Source organism: Vulpes lagopus, chromosome 15 (genome assembly GCF_018345385.1).
Source record: "Vulpes lagopus strain Blue_001 chromosome 15, ASM1834538v1, whole genome shotgun sequence".
Taxonomy (NCBI): Eukaryota; Metazoa; Chordata; class Mammalia; order Carnivora; family Canidae; genus Vulpes; species Vulpes lagopus.
The window spans coordinates 29,864,479-29,881,162 of NC_054838.1; the positions used below are offsets into that span (position 1 = coordinate 29,864,479).

Sequence of the window (16,684 nt, forward strand, 5' to 3'; positions counted from 1 at the left end):
CACATATACACTTATTGTGTTCAAAGTAAATCAAGAGGCAAATGTAAAACAGCCTCATCTACCCACTCATTCAACCATTTATCTATTCATCCATCCATCCATCCACCCACCCACCCACCCAGGTACTTGTTTATTCATATATTAACTCAGTGCCTAGCATGGGCATGAACTATGCTGGAAGAAACAGCAATAATCCAGATCAGAGTTTTCTAATTGGGGGATAATTTTCACTGTAGCATCTAGGAACCTGTATGTTGACTCATCACATATTATCTATAACTGAATCAATGTCTTGCATAACATATGTAGAGGCTGTTACAACGAATACACATTGAGTTGCATTATTGAATTCACAGCAGCTTTCTGTCTTATGTGTTTTAGCCAGTGAAAGCTAAAAGTATATATAAATCCTAACCATGGGGAAATTTGGACATGCTTCAGGCAAATGGAAGCACAGAACACTAATACATGGTTTTGTGAATGGAGATGATCACAACCATAACCATGATAACTAACTAAATCTGTTACTATGTGTTGGGCATTATTCACAGTGCTTTACTTGTTAATCCCACAACAAATCTCTGAGGTAGACACTAGCACTACCTCAAATTGCAGATGATAAAACTGACCGTGAAGAGCTCCCATAATTTGTCCAAGGTCACACAACAGTAAGGTCACAGAACAATAAGTAAGTGGAGTTTAAACTTAGGAAGTACAGCTACAGAGTCAGTTTTATAGAAGAACTACTTTTTAATTCCCCTAAAGAAAAATCAAAAATAAAATTCTAATGTGTATGGGAGTTTACCTACACTTTTTTGGGTAGCTTCTGGGTTGGGGGTTCAAAGTCCTATTTTGCCTCCTTTCTTCCCAGAGTGGCCTTGAGACTTTCTGCGAAATTTTGACTAGGTGATCATTGGCCCCCTTTCAACTGTAGTTAAGAAAATGAAAGAAAGGAGAAAGGAAGGAGAGAACGGAGGGAGGGAGGAAGGAGAAAGGAAACATAATCTTGTCTGTCACTGACTGGGAGGAGGTTTCTATTTGTTGAACATCATTGCCAAGATGAATTTGGTCTCTACCTTCATGGACTTACAGTCCAGCAGAGAAGCTGGCAGGGACAGGTAATAAAAAGATTGGAAGATGATTTAAAAAGGGGTCGGGGAGCTCCATGACAATGCAAAGCAGGGGTCCTGATTTAGTTTCATGATCAGGGAAGCAGGGATCTGGGGGATAGGGGGAGGCAGATCCTGGGAGTAGCTGATTTGTAGCAGTACAAGAGAAAGGATTGGGTTTGTGAAGTCTGGCAGATGGTGTCACTAGAGCTTGGTGACAAGGGGACATGGGACCATGGCAGAGAAGGTGCTCTCAAGGATGACACCCTGGTTTCTGGCCAAAGTCAGATGTGAAGCTGAAAGTAGAGAGGGTGTAAAGAAAAGATTCCACTAGGTCCATTACCAGATTTACACAGGCTCCAACATGCATCCCATGCCCACTGCCCGCACGACTGTCCACCCTTCCCCAGGGAGACAAAGGCAGGACAGACCTCTTGCCACCACAGCCCTTGAAAAGCATTAAGGCCAGGAGAACTCTGTGCACAGCCTACAAAAACCTCTGTAGGCAGAAGCGATTCTAGAATGGACAGCAACTGCTTGCAGTAAATTAATAATAGATGTGCTGGACTTCCTCAGAAATATTTACCCAGCCGGAGTGCTTAAGTACTAATAACTGGGAATGGAACCTGAGCCTTACCTCAAACAGCCCTGACTGTGGAAAATGAAGAAACGTCATCCTGGCCCTTCCCAATGCCAGTCGGGGGGAGAAATGTGCAGAATACATCATTCAGGAATCTGAGGGTCTGCAGTCTGCTGGGAAAGTGGAAAACTGGAAAGGGAACTCAGACAGAGGCTGGGGGGAGGCACCCAGCAGAAGGAGCCAGCAACTGAGAATTGCTAGCATTTAGGTGGTACTTACCACCTGCCAGGCCCCAGGCTCAGGATCTAGCCTATATTAACACTTAATCCTGGGCACTATTTTTAGGTCCATCTTATAGGGGAAGGGGCTGAAAAAAAGAATTAAGGAATCAACTAGGATGTGAGGAAGCTGGGATTCAAACCCTGGCAGTCTGGCTCTAGAGGAGGGAATCTTAAACCCCTTTGCTTCTGCTGCTTCCTGATGCATTTTCCAAAACAGTCATGGGGGAGGGGGGGATAAGGGGAAAGAGACCCTACATCTAACTGGCAAGGAAACACCTGCACCATTGCTAACGTGTGCCCTACATCTCCGGCCCCTGCTGAGAATGCTGCATTCTTCTTACCAGCAAACAGAGTAGCCATTCCTTCATTTCTTAATTATTTACTGAGCACTTGCTGGGGGCCAGACCCTGTGCTGGGCTCAGATGGGGACTTATAGAATGTACACAAAAGCTCCCTCTCTGGAAAACCGCCCCTCCTCTCTCATGCAGAGAGAGCCCACTTTTCCTTCCTTGGAGCTTCAGGTCAGTCTCTGTGATAGAATTTCCTAAAATAAGTCCTGAAAAAACAGAGGGGCTTGAAGACACTTGCAAAAGGAGTTCTGGGCAAATAAGTTTGAGCAACTTTGGTTAGCATCCCCGCCCCCGAAGGACTTCTCGGAACCTTGAGTTTGCTAGTGGCAGTGAGATCTACCAGGAGCAATTCGGTATACAGCACTTCTCAGATCACTCAAAAAGAAACCCTCCTCCTTTTCCTTCTAAACAACATTTTGTGGGGCTGATATATCCTGGAACATAGTTTGGGATGTTATGCCCCGGAATAGTAATTACTATGTTAAATTTATATTTGGTTTTGACCGGCCAGTCCACTGATAGAACTGTGAGGCTGAGAACTCTTTCTTACTCATCTCTCCAGTTCCTGCCTTCAGCCAGGCCTAGATCAGAATAGCTCTCTGGAAATTTTCTTTGAGGACGGCACAAGTGAGTAGTGTCAAACACAGTTGTGGGGCGCACTGAACTCCCAGCTGTATCTGGCTGTACCTCTCCCTTTATCTCCAAGGCTGCAGGCATTTCTTGCCTATACAAATCTCATGAATGGTTTCCTTTGCAAACCCTGGACACATCTTGTCATGGCACAGAGGCTCTTCACCACCCGATCCTTGTCCACCTTTTCTGGCTCCTCTCCCACATTCCCCACACATATCCTCAACTTCAACTCCACAGAAGTGCAGGCAGCTTCTAGAACACAATGCTGCTTCTTTCAAATGAGGTTCTCCTTTGAGCAACCTTGCCTGTGCAGTTCCCCTTTCCTTAACCTTTGCTCAGACCTCTTGGCTGCTATGAAACCTCTGAGGCCCTCTCTGGTTCCCTGTCCCTGAAGTCGGGCTAGATGCCCCTCCCTGGAGGGATCTGGGCTATCTTAAGCTAAACCATTCTATTCTCCCTGTGTGAGAGTGTGCTGTGTCCTGAGTGAAGACTCCCCCCCCAACCCCACCATGTATTTTGTGCTGTGGGTCATAGTCGGAAGAGCTGGAAAGCCACTGATGTTATGTAACCCTCCTATTTAAGATGGTTCCAGGCCCTGTGTGAGGTTCATACGGGGCCTTTGAAAATCCACAGAACGTTTTCCTCCTCCATGAAGCTCTGCCCAGCCAGAATGGGGCTGCATCCTACAAATCAGATACCCTCAGAGGCTGGGAAGCCCCAGACCCTGCAGGACAGGTCTGCCGAGTGGACTCACAACTTCCTAACAAATGAAAAGCACAAAGCCAGCATCAGAGCTGCATGATTTGTTGGACTCCTTTCTCCCAGTGTGTTTTCTTCACAGTTTTCCGACTTGCACAACCATAAAATAGCTTTGGCACAACAGTCACATTACACAAACGAAAACATGGCTGAGCGCAGTGATGTTTCCGGAGCTCTGAGGGAAGCACATCAGGCAGGAGAGGCAGGAAGGAGGTGGGAGGGAATTCAGGGAGCTGGAGCCAGGCCCCTGCAGAGGTGGCTGGGCCTCAGACTCTGCCCATCTGTGGGTGGAAAAACAATTGCTCCCCTTGGACAGAAAGCACAGGACTGGCTCACAGAGATGAAGGTGCCAGACGGAGCCTACTCAAAGGAATGTGCCATTCCACCGATCGGCAGGGAAAGGAGACAGAATCAGCAGAAGGAGACCTAGCATCTTCTCAGCTCTGCTTTTAATTTCCCTCCTCTCTGGGCCTCGGGTTCCTCTTCTTATACCAGTGGCTCTCAAGATTCTGGGCTGTGACTCACAGTAAGAAATACAATTGACATCAAAACCCAGTGTAGATACACATATAGTACACACATGGGACCGAAGTTTTCCTTTTGCTTCTTTTTGCTACCTGCGGTGTTTTTCTACTCTTTCATCTCCATTTATAAATTACGACTTAGAAATTCATTTCATAAACTTTTATAGAAGCATGATGTAAGAAAGCAATATGTACCTGTCATAAATGATGAGCTAGATAAACACTCCCAGTTGGAAACCAGTCCTCAGATGAAGAGACGGAGCATGACCAGGACCTTGAAAACCCCCTCTTACCTTTTGCCATTTACCAACTCTTCCTCCCATGGTAACCACTGTCCTGGCTTCTAACAGCCCAGATGAGTTTTGTCAGTCTTTGTACGTTATATAGATGTAGGAAAGTTTCTTAATGTCTGGCTTTTTCTTTCAACATTTTGTGTGTGAGCTTCATTGGTACTGCTGTGAACAATATTGCATTGTGTGGATATGCCACATTTCATCCATTCCACTGGCCATGGTTCCTGGTGGACGTGAGTGTGCATGCCTCACGGTGTGTAGCCAGGAATGGAACTGCTGGTGTGGAGACGTTCAGCTTTGGCTGGTATTGCCAGTTTTCCAAAGTCACTATACCAAATTATACTTCAGCCAGACACGTAGAATTCTAGCTTCACGTTTGCCAACACTAGGTATTACACATCTTCCTCATTTTAGCCATTACTGTGGGTTTACAGTAGTGTGTCACTGTGGGTTTCATTTGCAATTCTCTGAGAAGTGATCATACTTTCATATGCTTATTTTGGCTATTTGGAAACCCTCATTTGTGAAGTATCTGTTTGGGTCTCCTGCCATTGTTCTATTCCTTATCGATTTGTGGAAGTTTCCTCTTCTTTCCCCCACTATAACTATTTGGGATCTAAGAGCTTTGCTGAATACATATATAATGTATATATCTTCACTCACTCTATGGGTTACTGGGTTACTCTGTTTTATTTTAATAGATGACAATCTTGAACCACCAAATTAATTTCATGATCTACTAGTGTGTCACACAACATACAATTTGAAAAACCCCGCAAAACAGGATGAGGCAGTCTTCCCTGGGTCTGGAGACCCCTGAGAGGGGCACCTCTGACCAGTGGTTGACCAGACCATGGGTACAGCAGCATCAGTCTGGGGCAGCACCCATGTGTCTACAGTTAGTAGCTGCCTGGAGAACAAAAAGCCATGATATTGGCTATATTTAATTTCCAAATTAAAAAAAAAATCCTTGTTCCACACTTTAAATCATAACTCAGTTCCTGGTTCTGAATTTAAGATTCGCCAGCCCCAAACCCAGGTTGACAAAGGGGACTCTGAAGGATGGCCGAGGTGTGGGACACCTCTGGAATTAGCCTGTCTAGCAGGGCTAGAGGGTGTGCTCATCTGTGTGGGCTTCTCCATCCACTGAGGTGCCTGGCACCTTGGGGGAGTGGCCCTGTGGAATCTAAGATGCCTCAGGAAGCTCCTTTGATCCAACAGGTCAAAATAACTTTCCCTAAACTAATAAACTCCATGAACCATGGGAGAAAGGCACTCACACAGTCTGGGCAGTGTGAAGGGTAAATTCTACACTGACTTGTAGAGTGTAGTCCAGTGTGAAGGGAAAATTCTACACTGACTCTCTTGACCCCTCACAGAGTAGACTGGCCACAGACTTCCAGCTCCATGAAGGCAGAGACTGGCATTTCTGTTAAAACTGTGGCCAAGGTCACACAGCTGGGCAGCTATAGAGCAATGCTGACTGATGCTACAGCCTGTGTTTTCACTCCTCTGTTATTTATTCTCTTTCCAGGTAGCTGGTCACCATGTAGTGTGGTGACCACATCTATAGTGTCCAAAAATTAGTGCGCTCTCTCTCTCTCTCTCTCTCTCTCTCTCTCTCTCTCTCACACACACACACACACACACACACAACAGCAGCAGCAGCAACAGCACATGCGAGCAGACACGCACATAGATATTTACATGCATGCATGTTCACGCGCTGTTCTACTCAAGAAATCCGTGGGCTGGACTCCACTGGTTCATTCCACACTTTGCTCGTTGGAATTTTACCCTCTTGATTTCCAAAGTATTGAATATACCATGATGTACAAATGATACAAAATATGTGTAGGGCACTTAACAGCTTGTAAATCCCTTTCACACTCAGAAGTAGCCTCTGAACACATATAAATATTTGAAGATTCTCAAGGTCCCCCAGGTCTGGGGTGGGGCATGTCTCAGGACCCTCCTGGAGAAAACAGTCTTTACTGACCAGGACTGAGGTGGTAGCAGAATTTGTATAGTTCCTCAGACCCACCTTAAAAGTTGCCCTTTGGACTATATATTCCAGAACAACTGATCCTTCTGAATTCAAGTTCAAATTTCATCAATTTCCCAGAAATTGTTTGTTTGAATGTTTACGGGATATGGACACTTCTCCCTTTTCCCTAATAAGCATGCCCACATATTCTGTTTTATTAGAGTTTTTACCACCCCTTGTCTTCTCCTCCAGCTAAAAGTAAGTAGCTCCATCATTACTTACAATATGAATAGGAACTAGCATTGATTGAACATTTGCCAAATGTCAGGCAACAAGTGTTTTATGTACCTTATCCCAGCAAATATACACAGATCCTGTGCCACCACCTGCATTAATATCTTTATTTCACAAACAAGGAAATGGATGCTCAGAGAGGAGATGCCTATGGGTGACAAAGTCAGCAAATGATAAGACTGGGATTGGACCCAGGTCCCACTGATCCCCAAGTCCTGGCCCCATCCCAGTGCTTGGGACAGTGAAAAGCAGCAACTTCCTTACTCCAAATCAACAGAAATGTCCATAATGAGGTAATAACATCTTAGGGCCTCTCATCCTCCCCTCTTTGTGTTCTCTGAGCTCAGAGAGATGAAGGGATTTTCGTAAGAGCACAGCAAGAGCAGAACTAGGCCTGCAATGCAAGTCTGGTCTTGGGTTTCTTTTCTTTTGATTTTCATGATCTCCTGGGACAAGGGACACGAGTAGAGCTCTGTGTTCTAGGTATACCTTTTTAAGGAGACATTTCAGTATTGGAAAGAAGGTGACCAGGGCAGGAACTGCTCTTGAAGCCCAATTATTATTAAAGGAATAAAGAATTAGAAAAGATTTCAAAGCAAAACATGTCTTTGTCTTCAACCATTTTTAGAACTGTCTAATAAAGAAGAAGGAGGCTTGGCATCATGAGGAGGAATGGATTTCAAACCCAGATTATGGAAGAGTTCTAGAAAAATTTTAAATGTGGGGAAATACCCAAGTTCCTCTTTAGTCCTTGGAGGTTTCTAAGCTTGGGCCAAATATCTATAATCTACATCTATCTATATATCTGTCTGTTTATCTATCTATCATCATCTATTGAATGGTCTATGGCTCGAAAGCCATTTCATCTCTAAGATGCCATAAGCTTTTAAAAGGTAGTAAAATCTTATAGGGATGGCAAGCAGTAATCTCGTACTGCCTCCTCATTGTTCTTAGGGAAAGAAGGTATTATAAAATAAGTGGAGATAAAGTCTACCTATTAATGCATATTTAAGAGGTAGAGAAAAAAAATCACCCATAACATTAATTTAGATCATGAATACTCTCTGAAGTGAAAAAAAAAAAAAAAACAACTCACTTTTCTTTAAATCTTCTTAAAAGGGTCTAAGAATAGTCCTTCAAATAATCCTTCAAGTATGCAATTTTAATTTGGACACATGGTAATTTCAGTCTACCTGTTGAAAGAGACAAGAGAGAAATCAGTCATTTTTGATGAGTATGCTGTTCTGACAAGCAGCAGAGAAGGTTCAAGCAGCTTGAGGGGGGCCGGGGGGACACGTAGCAGAAGCAGCAAGCAGCAGCAGTGGCAGTTTGGCCTCAGGCCGAAGACTGGTTTTTGAACATTCAGGCAACTGAGGTAGCGATCACAGTGCCTGGCACATAGCAAATGCTCAATAAATATTTAATGACTGAATGAGTAAAAGGATACATGAATAAATGAACGGGATTTATCCTACAGGCTCATCTCTTTGACTCTTGGGGAGAAGCAGGATTTCCAGATATTAAGCATATTATGGAAAATAGCACACAGAAAGATTCATGGTATAGGGGAGAGAGTGAAGGCTTTGTAGCCAGCCATGTCTATATTCAAATTCTGTCATTACCACTTATAACTGTGCAACCCTGGGCTGCGTTATTTATGTTTACTGTTGTTATTAAATTGGATACTTAGCCCATTCATTAATTTTCAGCCCTTCTTCTTCCTTAATACAAGCATTTAAGGTCATAAATTTCCCTTAAGTGATGTCTTGGCTCTATTCCATGACTTTGATATTTAATATTTCTTTTACCATTCACTTATAAGTATTTTTAAATTTCTATTATCTTTTCTTCTTTGACCTATGAGTGAGTTAGAAGTGTTTTTTATAAATCTATATTTTTAAAACTCATCTTTCTGTTATTGACTTCTAGTTTAATTGCACAGTGCTGGGGGAATGTGAGCTGTAGGATGCTGATTCCTTATAATTTATTGAGATGCATTTTATAGCCTAGGATGTAGCCAGTTGTTGCGAATGTTCCATGTGTCTTTGAAAAGAAAGTGTATTTCCCAGTTGCGGGGCGTTATCTTGGGCTGGATTATTTTTTAATCTCCACACACATTCATTCCTTATCTGTAAAAGGGTATGTGAGCAATACATGTGAGTTCCCTCCTGCCATTTAGAGTTACACTTACTGACATAGAAACTGTGCAGAAAAAATGGAGAGAGCACATGGGAAAGAGAGGTGGATGTGCTAGTTCTTGCTTATAACACTATTAGTAATGATACCCTAGAGTTATAAAGCATTTAGAGTTTCCAAACAATGACCACATCTGCCATTTGGTTTCTCACTCTCAACAAACCTGTGAGGTATTATCCAGGCAGGTGGAGGTAAGGACCCACAAAGAGAAGGGACATGCACCAGTTGGTGTGGTTATTTGCTCAGTCCTCCAAGCCAGACCCCCAGGATCCATCCTTGTTTCCTCCCTCCCCCACCCCACCTGTTCAGTGCCATCTCAGATCTACCCTTGTTACCACCCTTCCTGCCCACATCACTTCTCGCCTGCCTGCTTCATTCCAAGGCAGTTATTACATTCCTACTGTTTTAAAAATACAACTACAAGAAGTAAATCCAGACAAGATCTTCTTGGCAGATATGATGCCCAAATGGAGCTGAAGATAAGTGCTGGGTCGTGGGTGCCAGAACATCAGAATCTTGAAGGGGGCATTGGTTTAGAAAGGCAGAGAAACACTGTGCTGAGTTCCAGTGATTTCATCCAACAAAGCTTTTCCCATGACCTTGCCCCATCCCGCTGCAAGTTCTTTCTCCTTCCAGAGAGAATCCCCGAGTCATCTAAACTACCACTTCCTCTACTTCACACCTCCATCTCCAAAATGTTCTAATAATGATGTGGTCACTGCAAATTCCAGAGACTTCTCAATCTGTGGCGGGTTCTCTGGGTCCTCTGGGATCACTGCCTCCTCTGGAAACTCTTCTACTTCCCCTTTTTCCTCCAAGGACTTTCTCTCTTTTGCTCCTTCTTCTTTCTCTGCCTCATTCTTAAAAGTAAAAGAGTAAAGAGTCCACTCCCACCCCCCTCAAATTCTTTGGTTTGAACTAGCACTTTCATAATTTAATCAGAGTCATTTCAATAAAGTAAGAACCACAAACTACCCCTTATTAAGTGTATGTTACGTATATGCCAATCACTGTATTAACCATTACTTTATTTCCCTTAATATTCACAACAACCACTGGAGGAAAGTATTACTAATATTCCTATTTTATAGATGAGACAGGAGAAGCTAAGAAAAGAAGTGAAGTTTGCCCAAGATAATCAGCTCCTAGATGTAGCAGAGCTGGTATTCAAACCACCATCTGTCTAACTCAAAGCCTGTGCTCTCTGCCGCTACGTTTACTCACCCTACCCTCCTATATCCTGACCTCTATAACTCGCCATTCTCTCACAATGTCATGCATTCCACACTTCCATTTTTGCTGCTCTCAAAATGGAAGACCTTTATCCACACTGTATGCTGAAGAAATCCTATTCATTGTTCGAGGCCCAACTGCAGGGTCCCTCTTCCCATGTAGCTACCCAGAAGCCTAGCCAGTTTAACAGCCTCTATCTCCTTGCTGTGGTGGCTCTGCAACGACACCAAACCATCCATTCATTAATCTGACTATCCATCCATTCACCCATCCATTCACTATCATGCCCAAGAACTAAATAAATAAAGATTATTTATCCGAAGTCTAGGTACTAGAAACATCCAAAGAAATTGTTTCAAAGGATTTTTTTTTTATGCTCAATCTCTGAAAAAATATACTTATACCACAATTGAAGGAAATTTGCTGGAAGTCGTGGTATATGGGAAGGAATGTGCTCTGCTAGGCATCTGTGACTACTGACTGGTCAGGGAGGGCCATCCCTGTGACCTGGCTGGGGTAGTTTCCAAGGTTACCAAACCAGGTCTACTGATTTCCCTTACCCAAACCCTACATTTCTAAATCTGATTTATACATCAAACCTGGCTCATATACCTCTTCATCCTCGAGGTTTTCCCTGATTCTCTTCCCCCAACAAGCAAAAATATGTCTGTGATATCTCTGATGGCACTCAGCAACTTTATCATCTGTGGCTAATACTGGAGTGCACAAAGCATTTTGACATCTTTCATGCTTTACCTTCCCTTTTGGTCTTTTTGGGGCTAGGAGTCCCATCCATTTCGCCTTCATGATGTTTTCTTTCTCCCTCTTCTTTTTGAAAGAATTTTTTCCCCAAGATTTTATTTGACAGAGAAAGAGAGAGAGAGTGAGAGCGCACAAGCAAGGGGAGCAATAAGTAGACGGAGAGGGAGAAGCGGGCTCTCTGCTGAGCAAGGAGCCCAATGTGGGGCTGGATCTCAGGACCCTGGGACTGTGACTTGAGCCAAAATGAAGGCAGATGCTTAACCAGTTGAGCCACCTAGGTGTGCAAGTTCTTTTCTGAACCAAGCCCAGTGGCTGGCACACAGAGGCTCATGAGTGACTGACTGAGCAAATCAGACCTTGAATGGGGGAGGCTGTCTAAAAATCACTCACGTGCAAGCACCCAGCAGTGTTTTACGTACAAAGCAGGAGCTAAACACAAATCCTTCCTCTCTTCACCCCACAAGATACAAGGATCAAAACAGCAGGACCATGTATCCACTGAGCCTGAGGCTTCTGCGGGCCAGTGTTCTATGGTTCACAAACATGTTGGGGTGGTGGTTTTTGGCATTCACCAGGATGAATGAAGCAGGGAAGAACTAGGTCTGGACACATTCTAGTTTCCATAGTCACAAAACGAGTTAGAGCTTTAAGACAGATAGGGCTTCAGGATCAGCTACTACAACCACAGGCCTTTATGGAGGAGGACCAAAGAGGTTAAGTGACCCCAACCAAGTCACAGGGCAAGAAGGACTGAGCAGATGCATTTTCCCTGTCCCCTCCTAGACTTGCAAATGAAGCCTCTAGGAAACTGAGTGCTTTCTGAATGGCTAAAAATAAACTCCCAGAAACTTCATCTAGATATATCAGGGCAGCAATTTACAGCGTCTAGAACTTCAGCATGGTATAATTAGCAAATGGATTACAATAATTTATTTTTGGTTTAAATGCTCGAATGAACACGACCTTCCAGTAGAATGGGAAAATAAGAGGTTGGGAGCCAGCCACATTCCTCTGCCCTCTTCGAATGCCACAATTTTAACACTGGCTGGCATCCATTTACCCATGTCTGGTGGATGTGCCAGAGAAAGGATTGCAACTCTGAACTCTGGGCTCCCCAGGAAGTATGACTTTTGTAATATATCCCCCAAAAGGGTCCTTGTTCATTCTTCCAGCAACCAGGAAGACAGCCAAAATCAGCCCCCCAACAATCAGGAAAACCCAAAGGCTGGTTAAAGTTGGTCATGATGTCTCTGAGCAGACAATAGTATCAAAGGATGGGACCAAGAGAAATGCTATGACACAGCTGAGAGAAGACTAGACTGGGGTCATAGAAGATGTATGTTTGGGTTTTGTTTACCATGTGCCACAAATAACAACCACTTCAAGTCCCTTCCATAAATAGGTAGTTACTTCACCAGATTATTATGGGAATTAAATACAAAAAAAAAAAAAAAGTACGAAAAGGGTTTTGTGAATAAATGCTAGTGATTCTTCTTGGGTGGATAAATTTCCAAAGAAGCTTTTTCTGATGAGGAATGTTTTGGACCAAAGCACTACAGGATACTGTAGTAGGGAGCAGGGGCAGGGCAGCAGAAAACTTAGAAAGTTGTCTTCTCAAGTTTTCCCCTACAGAGTCCAGGCAGAGGCAAGTCCATTCACTTTTTTACAAGATCTCCAGGCAGGGCATTCTGGAAGTAGAAAACAGGGACCCTGATTTGGGCAAGGAACACACTCAATTTGTCTCTTCTCTCATGCACTGCAACCAAACCAGCCAAACACTTGCCAGAACACGCCCCAACACAGAAAGTGAAGATGGTGGCCAGGCAGGGGGCAAAACCAAAGCCGCGCTTCCTCCAGCTAAAGGAAGGGGCATGGGCGTTCACTGAGCACCTACCGTGTGCCAGGCACAGCGCGGGACCCTCCCACATCAGAGCCCGGGCCCAAACCCCGCAAGCTTCCCCCCGCACCCCATCCCCCACCCCGTCAACCGGCGCCAGGGCTCACACTGCGTGCAGGAGGGGAAGCCTCCTGTGTCCTCTCTGGCCAGCCCTGAGCCCCTGCCACAGGAAGACCTAGACCCTCAGCCTCGCTCTTCCAACTCTTCGTGATCATTTTGGAGGAACTTCAGTGTTCTATGAGGCCAGGACAAGAACCTTAAACTTGCCTGCTTTACCAGACTGCTTTCAGGCCACAAAAAGCAGATGGAAAAAGCTTTGGAAACTGTGCCAAACATTATAGGATTCTGTTCTAGCCCCTCAAGAACTTCCTATTGCACCTCACTAAACATTAAATTTCTACATTGTTTCCAACCCCCATGGCTAACACCATCTCCCCCCCACCCCACCCCTTGTTTGCTGAATTCCATGCAAACCAGCCATCTTTCAAGCCATTATCCTCTTGGAGCAAATGCCTATTCCTCTTCCAGGAGTCACCTGCTTCTGCCCCTCAGGCCAGGACAGCTTTCTCTACTCTACATTCTTCAGGGCACTTGTAATTATATACTTACTTGCATGACTGATTAATGTCTATTCCCCAGCCAGAATGGGCAGTGTCCATTTTTGCCTCTTTCACAGGATGTCCTCAGGGGATGTCTTCAGGGGGCCGGGTACACAGTGGCCCTCAATTAATCTCTGTCTGTTTTGTGCATCTAGAGCCGTGCATAGCATATAGCAAGCGCTCAATAAATACTTCTTAGATGTGAAGGTTTGTTGGAGGGGGTTTAAGCATGGGGTTAAAATCATGGACTCTGGACCCAGAATACTCAGTCTAATTTTGGCCACTCTACTCAGAGCTGTATCACTTGCACTTCACTTCTCTGGGCCCCGGTTTCTTCTTTTACCTCAAAAGGGATAATAATTGTGCCTCCCTCCCAAGGGTTGTTGTGAGGATTAAATAATACATTTAAAGTTCCTGGAACAAAGCCAGGCAGGTGGTTGGTACAATGTAAGTGTAGCTATTCTTGAGATCGCTCCTCACCCTCCTCTGCTGATAGAGGTCACATCCCTTCTCTTTGTGGAAGCTGGTCCAGCTTGGTCCTCTTCCTCTGCTCTCCTTGCTCTCACTGCCTTTTCTCAGTACGTGGACCCTTCCATATCTTGATTTGTCACCGTGGCTGAACTGTTATCAAAAAGAGTGGCTCTTCTCTGTAGAGAGCCCACAACAGCCCAGAGGAAGGGCTAGAGAGGCAAGCCAGAAGGGCACCTGGAAAAGGCAGGCAGCCTGAGGATCTGTGTAAATGAAAGGGGGTGCACAGTGGGGGCTTCTTGAGGAACCCACTTAAAGCCTACTTGGAGCTTCTGCCTTGAAACCCATTTCTTGGGGGCAAAGCTTCCAGCCTTGAGTAGCTGCTTCACGGGCTAATTTTTTTTTTTTTTTTTGCATGAAATAAATGGTTAGCCATTAAGATGTAAAATGCAGCTGTCACAGTCCATAGAACAACAGACAGGTTAATATGGGTGCTTAAGAATGCTATTTCCTCATATTAACCCCAGAGCAAGAGCAACCTATCCAGATAGATTCTGGAGTGCTTGCTCCGGAAACCTGCTGGTTTTTCCTCTAATAATATTTGATGTTTAAATAATAGTTGATGTTTGCTTCCAAGCAGAGTTTGCTAGCTTGCTTGCCCTCCTCCTCCCCCTCTCTCCCTCCCTCCCTCCTTTCCACTCTAAGAATATCCTGGCCTTAGCTTTCTTCCTGAAATCTGGGTTACAAGCATGCAGATGTGCATCTGGGTCACATTTAGTTTCTGAACTTGCCTCTTGATTGGGTTCCTGGACTTCCATTAACTCCTCTCCATCCGCTGCCCCCCAACCAACCCAGCCTACCCTACCTGTTGCCTTCTAGGGGACTAGGGGCACCTGGGTGGGTCAGTGGTTAAGCATCTGCCTTTGGCTCACGTTATGATCCTGGGATCGAGTCCCACATCAGGGTCCCCGCAGGAAGCCTGCTTCTCCCTCTGCCTATGTCTCTGCCTCTCTTTCTCTGTGTCTCTCATGAATAAATAAATAAAATGGAAGGAAGGGAGGGAGGGAGGGAGGGAGGGAGGGAGGGAGGATGGAAAAAAGAGAAATGAAACAAACCCAAGGCTGGTCCATGGCACTCCCCACAATGGCCAGGTCAATACATAGGCTCCAGAGGGACGGGGCCTAGGCTTGAGTTCTGGCTCTGCTGGACTGGCAGCCTGGGGAAGTGACTGTAGCATGTGCCCTGCATGCTGGCCACTGTAGCAGAAGCTGGCACCGAAGCCCCATTCACAGAGTCCCGTGTGTGGGAGAGCCATGTGCCAGGGGCTTGCCAGCACAGGAAACGTAGTACTCAGTCCCCCTCTTATTGTGGGTAATACATGCCCTATTGGGGAGTCATGGAGTGGGGAGAGGTGAAGCGTGTGCTTCTGGCATCATCAGAAGTCCCTAGCAGACCCTCAAGTGGACCAGGCTCTCTCAGGCCTTGGGCACCCTGACCCTTTCTCTTTGCCATCTAATCATCCTCTGGGTAATACTGCCTTCCTGTCCTGGAAGATGCAGGTTACCTCCTTCCAAAACCCTCCCTCCTCACCCTCTGATTAGATTGGAAGCCTATCTTCTCAGCTTCCATGACCCCTGTGCTTCCCCCGCCGGTGTGATTCTCACCCTTTGGAAGATTATCTGCTTCTTTAGCCGTCTCCAGTGGGTATCTCTAGTGGATGCCTACCAGGGCAAGAAGCTTTGGGTCCAAAGGACAAAAAAAATAATCGATACGTAAATTAACATATGCTTCAACTCTCCATCTTGCTCCAGAAAGAATTAAAGGCAGCATAAAAATGAAAAATGCCCCTGAGAAGCTTAAAGTCAGGTGGAATGGCAGATAGATATGCAGTTTCAAAATTATTACCTGACAGGAGTTGAGATAATGTGATCTGGATGAGGGCCTGGGCAGGGTAGGGGGATGACTTCTCTCTCTCTTCTCCCCCAGAACTTGGGGCAAAACCCAACACAGGGGGTGCTCACTGAGTATTTGTGCAGCGAATGGGATGGGTAGGAAAGGAGGGATCGCTCATTTCAATGAAGAAAACAGTGGCAGTGCAAGAAACAGAATTTGGGCTTCTAGGTCTTCAATCAAAAATGTAAATCCCATCCATTGAAATGCAGAAGGACAAACCACTTCTCTCTAGACCTCGGTTTCCTCACCCATAATAGAAGGAGGCTAGAGAAGACCATTTTAGAAGGCTGTTTCAGCTTGTAATTAGTTACCAAAAAAGGGCTGAGGGGTGCCCAAGCCACTGTCCATGTTATGTAACTTTATCTGTCTTATTCTTATACACATTCAAGAACAGATATCAAGCTTCACCCATTTATCCAAAATACCTCTACTGCTAACTGTGAGCCAGGTGCTGACTGGGGCATGACTGCAGGTCACCCACAGACCCAAATTTCCCTGGACCTGCTCCCCTTGTACAGGTCTCTAAAACCCTGGGCTTTGCCCAGCAACCTGCTTGACAACTCAGAGCAAGCCCCTGACTTCTCTGTACTTTCTACTTTCCTTTCTCCCCCTTTGCTTGGCTTTCTCCTTCTTTCACACCTTCATACAGGCACGCACGCAACCAACAAATGCTTACTAACACCTTCTATGCACCCAGAATTGTGCTCGCAGCACTGTGCTGTGGTGGTGAATAAGACCTAGGACCTGCCTTCTGGAACTCAGCAGG

At 45.1% G+C, this 16,684-nt stretch overlaps 1 protein-coding gene across 2 annotated transcripts in view; it reads right to left on the reverse strand.

Annotated features, from left to right (window-relative positions):
• Positions 1 to 16,684, reverse strand: part of TENM4 (teneurin transmembrane protein 4) — a 731,611-nt gene that overhangs the window by 432,425 nt on the left and 282,502 nt on the right. Inside the window, exon 4 of one of the 2 annotated variants that reach the window (XM_041730443.1) lies at positions 7,907 to 8,003. The exons of the other annotated variant lie outside the window; for it this stretch is intronic. The gene's annotated coding sequence lies outside the window, so the exon portion shown is untranslated. The remainder of the gene's footprint in view (positions 1 to 7,906; positions 8,004 to 16,684) is intronic. 2 annotated transcript variants of the gene reach the window in all.